This window comes from Panthera pardus, unplaced genomic scaffold (genome assembly GCF_024362965.1).
Source record: "Panthera pardus isolate Hobbes unplaced genomic scaffold, ASM2436296v1 HiC_scaffold_27, whole genome shotgun sequence".
Lineage (NCBI taxonomy): Eukaryota > Metazoa > Chordata > Mammalia > Carnivora > Felidae > Panthera > Panthera pardus.
The window spans coordinates 60,598,698-60,609,890 of record NW_026526843.1 but is presented as its reverse complement, the minus strand read 5'-3'; positions in this window follow the sequence as shown (position 1 = coordinate 60,609,890).

The window sequence follows — 11,193 nt, the reverse complement described above, 5'->3', positions numbered from 1 at the left end:
TTATAACTCATCTAGTTATAACTCATATATTTAGCTCTTGCAGACTTTATTAAAGAGCTCAGGGGTAAAAGTGAAACATTCTGCATTTGAGAATTTGTTTTATTTAGTAAAGAAACATTGTCATTGGTTTACGCCCTCTGGCAAAAATTCTTTGAATCAGAAACAATGGAATTTGGTTTTACATGCTTTGTGTCATGCTCATCAACAAGAAGTAATCCCTCTCTCTCTGTAGGGTCTTTATGTAATTTAATTTCCCTGGCTTTACAGCCCTTGCAGTCAGAATCAGGGGAAGAAGGGGGGATTGGTCCTCACAATCCCTCACTGGCTGAAAGTGATCATGAGCTTGTGGATAATGAGGACTCAGAGCCTGAGCCCCTACCCCCACCACTGGAGGAATGGAAATCTACAGGGTCCGGGGTTAATGGCCCAGAGATAGTCACAACTCAAGCTCCCTGGTGGTCTAATGGTTAGGATTCGGTGCTCTCACCGCCATGGCCTGGCTTTGATTCCCGGCCAGGGAATCATGTCCACTTAGGAATCATAGATGCTGGTTTTAAACATGAAATTTTAATAATGATTAGTACTTCTTCTCCTTACCATGTCATGGCAGGAGATCGCATTGCTCAACTATTGTTGTTGCCTTACATTGCTTTAAGTTCCCCGCTGATAAAACTACAGGGAGGGTTTGGATCTACCGGCAAACAGGTATTTTGGCAAACATTTCTAAAGGACAGAAGGCCTGAGATGACCTTACAAATTAATGAAAAATTGTTTACTGGCCTGGCAGACTCAGGAGCTCATGTCACCATCATTGCTTCTAAGTTTTGGCCTAAGAATTGGCCACTTCGACATGTATCCGCAGTCTTTACAGGTGTAGGAAAAGCTACTGATATCCAACAGAGTGTTGAATTTTTTCTATGTAAAGGGCCTGAAGGCCAGGCTGCCACTATCTAGCCTTATGTTACTAATATAGCTATTAATCTGTGGGAAAGAGACCTATTAAGTCAATGGGGAGCATATATTAATATTCCTTATGTTTCTCCTGCTGCAATCAATATTATGTCCAAAATAAATTATAATCCATTAAAAGGGCTTGGACGACCAAAAAAATGGACATATGGAGCCAATTACCGCTGAAATGTGGCCTCCTTATATGGGACTTGGATATCCTGTACAGAATTCAAATTTAATGTAAGGGCCACTGTTCCTGAACAACATTATGCCTTACCATTAAAATGGTTAACAACTGCCCCAGTGTGGGTGGAACAGTGGCACCTTCTGAAAGAGAAATTAGAGGCTTCTTATTAGTGCAAGAACAATTGGATGCAGGTCATATAGAAATGTCCACCAGTCCATGGAATTCTCCTGTGTTTGTGATAAAGAAAAAATCTGGGAAATGGAGAATATTAACTGACTTAAGGAAGGTAAACGAGGTTATACAACCTATGGGACCTTTGCAACCTAGGCTCCCATCTCCTACTATGATTCCTCAGAACTGGTCATTAATTATAGATTTAAAAGATTGTTTTTTTCACAATTCTCCTACAGCCAGAGGATAGAGAAAAATTTGCTTTTTCTATACCTTCATACAATCATATGGTTCCTGTGCAACGCTATCAATGGAAAATGCTTCCACAAGGTATATATGCTTAATAGCCCTACTATGTGTCAGCATTTTGTTTATCAGCTGCTGTCACAATTACATATTCAGCTCCCACAGGCACTGATGATCCATTACATAGATGATATTCTTTTTGCTGCAGAAATGCCTACACAGGTAGAAGATCTTTATCAGGCCACTAGATTATTGTTACCCAAATACGACCTAATAATAACAGAGGATAAAGTACAAACCCAAGATCTCTTCCTTCATCTTGGTGCAAAAATTCACAAGGCAACCATCATTCCCCAAAAAGTACAGATTCGCTAAGATAATTTAAAAACTTTAAATGATTTCCAGAAATTATTAAGAGATATAAATTGGTTGCAACCTGCTTTGGGAATCCCAACTTATACCTCATCTCATCTTTTCCAAACATTAGCCAGTGATCCCAACCTTAACAGCCCTAGGGTCCTCACAAAAGAGACAAAAGCTAAATTACAATGGATTAAAAATCACATTCAAAATTGTCAGCTCACTCGTATTCAACTTAATATTCCTATTAAATTATTGATTTTTCCTACTCCACATTCTCCAACTGTGGTCTTATGGCAGGATGGGGGAATCATCGAATGGCTGTTTTTACCAAGTAAGGACACTAAAATTCTTACCATATATCTGGATAAAATTAGAAATATAATTTAGAGAGGCCAATCCCAATTACATATGCTTAATGGTTATGATCCCTCCTCTATAATTATTCCCTTAACATATCAACAAATTGATATGGCTTTCCAAACTAATATACAATGGCAAATAACTTTATCTGATTATGTAGGAAAATTAGATAATCACTATTGAGAGATAAAATTTTGTCATTTCTCAAGGTTACATCATGGATTTGGCCAAATAATTTGAGACTGGCATTTGGCAGATGCTGACACATATTTTACAGATGAAAATGGTCATAGTAAAGCTTCTATACATGGTACTATTTCTAAGGCCTGGCAGACACCCTATACATCTAATCAAAAAGCTGAATTAGCAGCCATTATAAAATTATAATGTTGCATTATAAAATTGTTGCATATTGTACCTGCCTCCCTCAATATTGTGACAGATTCACAATATGTATGGCTGGTTCACAGTCCTAAATATTGAAACTGCACATATTGTTCCACAAAATGAATTACATCATGTGTTTGGATTTACAAAAATTAATATGGCATAGGCAACACCCTTTATATATCACTCATATTCACAGTCATTCTAACCTTTCTGGCCCATTAGCCTTAGGAAATTCCATTGCTGATGATTTATTACAAGGTACCTTACAAATGGCACAACAGGAACATATGCTTCACCATACTAATGCTTGAGGACTTGCCCGTAAGCACACTATAACATATACTCAGTCAAAAGACATTGTTAGTGCCTGTCCTTGCAAGCCCCTCACTGTGGCTCCATACACCTCCGGAGTGAATCCTCGTGGACTACAGGCAAATGAACTTCGGCAATATGATGTTACCCATATCCCTGCTTTTGGTAAGCTCTCTTATGTGCATGTTACTGTGGATACCTTCTCCAGATATATCTGGGCCACAACATGTACCGGAGAAAAGGCTATGCATGTTATTGCTCATTTTCTTTAAACCTTTGCAACTCTAGGTATCCCACAATGCATTAAAACTGATAATGGCCCTGCATATGTATCTCATAAAGTAGCCTGCTTCTTTGCAACCCAAAAAATTACCTATCTTACTGGCATTCCCTGTAACCCTCAAGGTCAAGGGATCATAGAACACACTCATCAGGTACTTAAAAACATGTTAATTAAACAAAAAGGGGGAGAATAAAGACTTAGACCTACACCATGAGAACAATTACATCATGCTTTATATACTTTAAACTTCTTAGACATATGAGGTCCCCATACATGTTCTTCTGCTGAGGTACACTGGCACAAGCAAAAGGTCACCCCTGTTCATCAGCTGGTATATTGGAAAGATGAGTATGGGACACTGGGAAAAGGGAGAGGTTGTTGTGTGAGGCAAAGGGTATGCTTATGTCTCTACAGATCAAGGCTACCAGTTGTTACCCAGTCGCTGGTCAAAACCCAGGCTTGAGCCGATCCAAGCAACCTCGGTTCGACATGACCCCACCAGTCAAAGAGTTTCACAGAATGTCCATCCAGAAACAGATAATTGTGCCCAATGTGCCACGCCCTATTCCGAGGCACACTAGGACCACTTAACCTCCTACCTGGGGACAAGTTAAGAGGCTGACATGTGATGCTGAAAAAATATTGATGCAAACTTGCAGCCCACAAGCTCCTGCTCAGCTTTCCCTTGCGATGCTCGCGGTTATCACTATTATGGTAAGTGCCAATAACTATACTTACTAGGCTTATATCCCTCATCCACCTCTCAATCAGGGCATAAATTGGTATAACTCCCCCGTGCTGGTATATACAAATGACACTGAATAGACGCCTGGGCCATTTGACAGCAGAGGACCACATAGACCAAATGAAGAAGGTACTGTTATGGATAATTATACTATAGGGATTGAAGGTCCTCCTATATGTTTTGGTTATGGGAAACATTGCCTCAAAAGTAAGCCTCAAGCATGGCTATCTATTACTAAAAATGGGACCCAGCACAAACATATTTTCTTACTATCAGCCCATTCTTTGATTGGCTCCAATATTACAATTAATGACACTCCTCCAATGCTTCTGTCTTGTGCTACTCGCATATTGTCAGAATGGGATGGATGGGTGACTTGGGAAGCATGTAGAGGGGAGATAGGGTGAGTTCTTTTAAATACTTTCTATGGAAGCATCATTTATTGGAGCTCTATGGTCTCAGCTTGCCTTAAACGTTTGTTACAAAATCTACGATGGTGTGTTCATAATCATACTATCAAGCACCACTGCTAATGGCTCAATTGTTTGGCACAGTGGGGGATTTTCTGTGACCAGTCCTCATTTACAACAAAGACCATTACAAAAGCACTTATGAAAATTAACTGCTGCCCTCCACCCTTTCTGAACAATGGCAACATTGTTCAGAAATGTATCTGATGGAATTCTCTGTAAAGCATGATAAAGAAAAAAAATTTTAAGCAGCAAGAGCAAAGAAACCAGTTACATACAAGGGAAAACCCTTAATATTACCAGGGGATTTTTCAGCAGAAACTTTGAAGACAAGAAAGGAAGTGGCATGATATAGTCAAAGAACTGAATGGGAAAAATCTGCAGCCAAAAATACTCTGTCCAGGAAGGCTACTATTCAGAATAGAAGGAAAGAAAAAGAGTTTCTCAGACAAACATAAACTGAAAGAATTAATGTCCACTAAACTAGCCCAAAGAGAAATATTTAAGGGGACATTTGGAGTGGAAAGGAAAGAACATGAGTTAAGAGTATGAAAACTAGAAATCATGAAAGCAGTAAAAATATGCATACATCTGTAAAAATCAGCCAAGGGATTCACAAACTAAAAGGATGTAAAATTTGACACCATACACCTAAAATATAGGGAAGAGAGGAGTAAAGAATGAATTCCAACTTAAGTGACAATCAACATAGACGGTTATATGCAGAAGGTGTTATACACAAACCAAATGTTAACCACAAATAAAAAACCAATGATATGCAAAGAATAAAGAAAAAAGAATCCAAGTGTAGTGTATCAGTAAAGAAAATAAATTAAAAAAAACATGAATGAGAGCAATAGAATGATCAGAGAAAACTTTAAAACAACCATAAAATAAGAAAGAAAATTGCAATGAATATATATCTATTGATAACTAATTTGACCGTAATGGAGTAAATGCTCCAATCGAAAGACATATGGTGACAGAGAAGATAAAAACCAAGCTCAATCTACATGCTGCTTAATAAAGGTGATTTTAGATGTAAAGACACCTGCAGGTTGAAAGTGAGGAGATGGAGAAACATTTATCAGGCAAATGGAGGTCGAAAGAAACTCAGGATAGCAAAACTTATTGCAGACAAAATACACTTTAAAATAAAGACTGTAACAAGAGACAAAGAAGTACACTATATAATAACAAAAGAGACATTCCAACAAGAAGATATAACACTTGTATATTTATGCACCCAACATGGGAGGACCCAAATACATAAGGCAGTTAATAATAAACATGAAGGAAATAATCAATAGTAACATGATAATAGTAGGGAACATTACTACTCCATTTACATCAATGGACAAATAATTCAAACAGAAAATCAACAAGGAAACGGTGGCTTTGAATGACACATAGGAACAGATGGATTTGATAGATATACCCACAACGTATCTTCCTAATACAGAAAAATAAAGATTCTTGTCAAATGCATATGGAATATTCTCCAGAGCAGATCACCCATAGGCCAGGAAACAAGCCCCAACAAATTCAAAAACACTGAAGTCATACCATGCATCATTTCTAAACATAACATGAAAACTAGAAATAAACCACAAAAAGATCTGGAAAGAACACATATACATGGAGGCTAAATAACATGATCCTAAACAATGAATGGGTCAACCAAGAAATCAAACAGGAAATCAAAAATAACATGAAACAAATGAAAATATAATGTTTCAAAATTTTGGGGATGTAGCAAAAGTGGTTCTAAAAGGGAAGATCATAGCAATATAACCTACTATGAGAAGCAAGAAAAAATTCAAATAAACAACCTACCCTTACACCTAAGAGAGGTAGAAAAAGAACAAACAAAACCTAAAACCAGAAGAAGGGAGGAAATAACAAAGATTATACTATAAACAAATGATATAGAAACTAAATAAACAGAACAGATAAATGAAAACAGGAGCCAACTGTTTGAAAAAACAAAATTAATAAACCTCTAGCCAGACTCAATAAAAAAAAAAGAGAAAGGACTAAAATCAATGAAATTACAAATGAAAAAGGAAAAATAACAACAAACTCCCCAGAAATACAATTGTAAGACAATATGAAAATCTATATGACAAAAATTGCATGACCTAGATGAAAAGGATAAATTCCTACAACATAAAATTTACCAAAATCTGAAGCAGCAAGAGGTAGAAAATTTAAATAGACTGATCATAAGCAAGGAGATTGAATCAGTAATCAAAAAGCTCCCAAAGAACAAAAGTCCAGGATATGATACTACATTTAGAAAACCCTAAAGACTCCACCAAAAAACTACTAGAACCAATAAATGAATTCACTAAAGTTGCAGGATACAAAAATCAATGAAGATAAATCTGTGGCATTTCTATACACTAATAATGAAGCAGCAGAAAGGGAAATTAAGAAAAAAAATCTTGTTTAAAATTGCACAATGAGGGGTGCCTCGGTGACTCAATTGGTTGAGCATCCAACTCTTGATTTTGGCTCAGGTCATGATCCCAGGATTGTGGGATTGAGCCCAGTGCTGGGCTCCACACTGAGCGTGGAGCTTGCTTAAGATATTCTCTCTCTCTCTCTCTCTCTCTCTCTCTCTGTCTCTCTCCCCCGCTCTACTGCCCTCCCCGATTTGTGTTATCTCTCTAAAAACTAAAATTAAATAAAAAATAAAATTGCACAATGAATAACAAGATATCTAGCAAAGAGCTTAAGCAAAGAGGTGTAGTACCTGTATTCTGAAAATTCTAAGACACTTATGAAAGAAATTCAAGATGACAAAAAGAAATGGAAAGACATTCCATGTTCATGAATTGGAAAAATAAACATTGTTAAAATGTCTACACTACTGAAAAGCAATCAACAGATTTAATGTAATCCCTATCATAACACCAACAGGATTTTCACAGAACTACATGAAATAATCCTGAAATCTGTATGGAAACAGAAAAGATCCTCAATAGCCAAAGCACTTTTGACAAGGAAAAACAAAACCGCAAGTATCATAATTCCAGACTTCAAGTTATATTAGAAAGCTAGAGTAATTAAAACAGTACAGTACTGGCACAAATACAGATAGATAGATCAAATGGAACAAAAGAGATAACCTAGAAATAAACCCACAATTTTACGGTCAATTAGTATTTAACAAAGGAAGAAAGAATATGCAAGGGGAAAAATACAGTCTCTTCAACAAATGGTGTTGAGTAAACTGGACAGTTACATGCAAAAGAATGAAAGTGGACCACTTCCTTACACCATACACAAAAACAAACTCAAAATGGATTACAAACCTAAATATAACACTAGAAATCATCAAAATCATAGAAGAGAGCTCAGGCAGTAACTTCTCTGACATTGGCCATGGCAACATTATTCTACATATTTCTTCTGAGGCAAGGGAAATAAAAGCAAAAGTAAACTATAGGGACTACATATAAATAAAGAGTTTGTGTACAGCAAAGGAAACAACAAAATTAAAAGGCAACCTAATGAGTGGGAGAAGATATTACAAATGACCTATTCACTAAAGGGTTGGAATCAAAGATGTATAAATAAGTGATACAACTGTAAGTCCAAAAAACAAAATAATCCAATTAAAAATTGGGCAGAAGACATGAACAGACATTTCTCCAAAGACAAAATCCAGATGGCCAACAGACACATGAAAGATGCTCAACATCACACACCATTAGAGAAATGCAACTCAAAACTACAGTGAGACACCACCTCACCCCTGTCACAATGGCTAAAATCAAAACCAAAAAACAAGTGTTGGCACAGATGTAATCGAGAAAAAGCAACCATTTTTCACTGTTGGTGGGAATGCACATTGATGCAGCCATTATGGAAAAGAATATGGAGATGCTTCAAAAAGTTAAAAATAGAACTACCCCATGATCCAGCAATCACACTACAGGGTATTTGCCCAAAGAATACAAAAACACATTTAGATTACCAACAGGATACATACATTTGTATGTTTATAGGAGCATTATCAACAGTAACCAAATTATAGAATTAGTCCAAGTGTCCATCAATTGATGAATGCATAAAGATGTGGTATATGTACACACAATTAAACATTATTCATCCATAAGAAAGAATGTAATCTTGCTATTTTCGACAATATAGAGCTGAAGAATATAATACTAAGGGAAATAAGTCAGAGTAAAACAAACACCATATGATTTCACTCATATGTGGAGTTTAAGAAACAAAACAACTGAGCTAAGGGGGAAAACGATAGAGGAAGGGAGGAAGGGAGGAAGGGAGGGAGGGAGGGAGGGAGGGAGGGAGGGAGGGAGAGAGAGAAACCCAACACACTCTTAACTACACAGAACAAAATAATGGTTGCCTGAGGAGAGGTGGGATGGGGAATTGGCAAAATAGGTAATGGGGATTAAGGAGTACACTTATCTTGATGATCACTAATATATAGAATCAGTATATTGTACACATGAAACTAATAGAACACTATGTTAATACTGGCATTAATGTAAAAATTAATAGAAGAGTAAATGAATAAAAAGAGCAGACTAGTGAGCTGGAAGACAGTGACAGAATGCAACCAAGCTGAATAGGAAAAAGAAAAAAAACAAATGAAAATAGGTTAAGGTAACTCAGCAACAAAATCAATAATAATAATATTCACATTATAAGGATCTCAGAAGGAGAGAGAGAAAAGGGGGAAGAAAATGTATTTGAAGAAATAATAGCTGATGATTTCCAAATCTGGGGAAGCAAACAGACATCTAGATGCAGGAAGCAGAGAGAGTCCCCCCCCAAAAATCAACCCAAGGAAGTTCACACAAAGACACATATTAAGATGCCAAAAGTAGTGACACTTTTAGAATTTTAAAAGCAGCAAGAGAAAAGAAAGAAATTATATACAAGGAAAATTCCATAAGGCTATCAGCTGATTTTTCACCAAAAATGTTGAAGGCCAGAAGGGAATGGCATGATACATTCAAAGTGCAAAAGGGAAAAAAAAAAAAAAAAAAAAACCTGCAACCACGAAAACTCTATCCAGCAAGGCTATCATTCAGAACAGAAGGAGAAACAGAGAATTTCCCAAAGGTTAAATAAGTTCATCTGCATTAAATAAGCCTTCTAAGAAACACTAATGCAAATTTTTGAGTAGAAAGAAAAGGCCATAATTAGGAGTAAGAAAATAAGCAATGAAAAAAAATATTCACAGGTACATACAAACATAATTAAAATACTAATTTAATTAATTACAAAACCAGTACGGAGATTAGAGGAAAAAAACAAAAAACAAAAAACCAGTAAAACCAATTACATCTACTAAGACCAGTCAAGGGATTCACAAAGTAAGAAGTTGTAAAGTATGACATCATGTATGTAAAATGTGCATGGGGAGAGTAAACATCTAGGAATTCTAGAACTGATCAAATATTAAGTTACCATCAACTTAGTATAGACTGCTACATGCAAAGGATGTTATATACAAACATAATGATAACCACAAATCAAATGCCTGTAATACATATGCAAAAATCAAGAGAAAGGAATCCAAGTATATCACTAAAGAAAGCCATAAAAACACTATAAAAGCGCACAAGAGAAGATACAGTGAACTACAAATATAATCATAAAACAAGTGACAAAATGGCAGTAATTACATACCTATCAATAATTACTTTCAATGTAAAAGGGTACAATTCTCCAATCAAAAGTTACAGGATGACTTAATGGCTACAAAATATAGACACATCTATATGCTGCCTACAAGACACTCACTTCAGATCTATCACACATGCATACTGAACAGGAAAGATGGAAAAACATTTATCATGCAAACGAAAGTGAAAGAAAAGCTGGGGTAGCAATACTTATATCAAATATGCTAGACTTTAAAACAAAGATTGTGAAGAGATGTATTTGGGGAGGGAGGCACCATAGGGGAGAAGTTCCTGCCTCTCTCAAAGAAGTATTGAAGCCAAAGGACTTTGAACCCCAAGAGTCTGGGAGGAAAAGAAACTGAGTCACTACCAGGGATACACTGGGACAACCTGATGGGCCATAGGTGTGTGATCAAGAACTGGGAGAGATAAAATGAATGGAGAGGAGGAATCCCCTTCTGGGGAGAGACAAAAGGAAGAGAAAGAGAGGCTGGGGAAGCAAAAGACTGTATCTGAACAAGAGAGAAAGCTTGGTCCCAGATGGAGAAAGATCCAATCTCTAACTGCGGGGCTTTCACTGGACTGGGGTGGGCTGGCTGCCTGTTCACAGACCTAGGGAGGAGGGGAGCCAGCCCCCAGTCTCGGTGGCTAGGTCAGGGGCACAATGGGCAGGAGAAAGCGATCCCCTCCCTAGAGTGGTGTGGGACAGGACAAAGCCTGGCCCAGGACCACATATCAGGTGCAGAGCTGCGCTTCCCCCGTACTGGGGTGAACTGGGTGGGAGTTTGAATCCCAGCCAAGCATTGGGGAACAGGAATCGGTGGAGCGAAACAGACTGCCTCTCCTGTGCCTATGGCACAGTGAGGATGGCTCGAACAGAGTGATTGGGACACGGGTGGGTGGAGGAGAGACTGGCGGTTCGCCATTTTTCTCCCCACCACCACCAAGGTGAGGCCTCAGGGATGGGACCCCTGGGCCCACAGTGGAGGCAGGACCCCCTACACCAAGCCATACCCCTCCACACCTGGTAACTGCATACCTAC